We start from the raw sequence: 1,763 nt of genomic DNA on the forward strand, positions 1-1,763 counted from the left end.
TTTTTTTTTGTGTGGCTGTGTAATCAAAGTAAGTAATTTAAAATAATCAGATAAAGTAATAATGTAAGTTTTTTCTTTTTCGGCTTCAAAATTTAATAAAGCTTTCTTTTTAAATCAGCTCCAAAATTTGAGAATACACTGTATTCGTGTTACCAAGGCTTCTTTTTTCGTTTGATGACTCTAAAAGAATCTTTGCCACATGGCCAGGAATCGCTTTGACAATATTTCGACGCTCTTGTTCCGCGAGTTTGTTTCTCTTTATATTACATGAAGCACAATTACGCGGAAAACCGGAACGATATAGTGACAAATAGATATTTGTATTTATTTTAAAAAATTGATTTCTTGTAATTCACTGCAATTTCTATTAATATGCTTATTTTTTCAGTTTATCTATTGAATACAAACATTTTGATCAGTAAATATTGTTAAAAATTGATATTTTATAATTTTCCGTTACGCTTTTCCGCACAATATATGCTCCATGTAATATAAGATAATCGAAACAGACGGAACGGAACGCGCGAAAATACAGAAATCTAGTAAAGTCTAGTTACTTTTGACTTCCGCGTTTCCGCGTTTCATATACAGTAGGGAGCACCATATCGTGCTGCTCCAGGAGAAGTATTTCTGGGAAATTTCTTCTTTAGCTGATGCTATTACTGCGCGCTCTTCTCCTTCGATCTCGGATCGTTGGCGAAGACTGAAGAAGAACGGCGCGCGATAGTATAAAGCATCCAAAGGAGAAATCCCCGAAAAATGTTTCCCCTGGAGCCGCACGATATGGTGCTCCCTACTGTACTGGCATCCTTAAAGTGTTAGAATGGCGTATGGACTAACTTAAATCGGTCCTTTGAGCCATATATGCACCAAACCTACTATAACAAGTGTAGTATAACAAGAGAGAAAGACATGACATAATTGACAATAATAATATTTTTTCAATCTCCGAAAATTTTGGTGTAGAATTCTTCTTTGCTAATTTGATAACCTAAACCATTAATTTTATTAAGTATTATGCCATATAAACTTAAAATAGAAGCAAAGAATATACAAATATATATTCTTTAATTGAAGGTTATGGCCTCTTATTGAAGACCATTATTTACATTCGATTCAAATAAAGAAGAGAATTTCGACGGAAAAAAACGCGTTTGTTTCGCGCACTTCTCCTACAAAAAAGTCTCTCCACTCCACAGTCATTGGCTGTCAGCAAGTGTCCCGCCAATCCCGCACGCAACGCTATTCCTACTCTGCCCGCTTTTCTTCTCCTATGCGCAGTAAAATTCTCTTCTCTAATTGAATCAAGTGTATACCTTATTATAAATCTCCATTATTAATTAAGAAAATCTATAATCTCTGGTTTGGTTTGGTGCAAAAATGGTTTAGTAGACCGAAAGTCTATAGGTCTGTTTTTCTTGCATACACTTTATACACTTTAGTGTAAAGTGTACACATTAGCGTTTTTCTTGCCGGAAGTGACGTTGTGTTACGTCATTACACGCTGTTCTTCTTGAAAGTGTAGTACACTTTAATGACGTAATTTACACGTTTTGTACACCTCCTTGAGAGGTGGTGTAAAGTTAGTGAAAAGAGCCGTCTACAATGGAGAGTTGTAGGCCGTAACAGTAAGAAATTGACCAATTACAGACAAAGTACAGAAGAATAATCGATTGTGATTTGTCAATTTCTTACTGTTACGGCCTACAACTCTCCATTGTAGACGGCTCTTAACGTTACAGCTTTAATTTGTTTATGTTTTG

The sequence above is a fragment of the Pseudomyrmex gracilis genome, unplaced genomic scaffold (genome assembly GCF_002006095.1).
Source record: "Pseudomyrmex gracilis isolate BER0280 unplaced genomic scaffold, ASM200609v1 scaffold_2904, whole genome shotgun sequence".
Lineage (NCBI taxonomy): Eukaryota > Metazoa > Arthropoda > Insecta > Hymenoptera > Formicidae > Pseudomyrmex > Pseudomyrmex gracilis.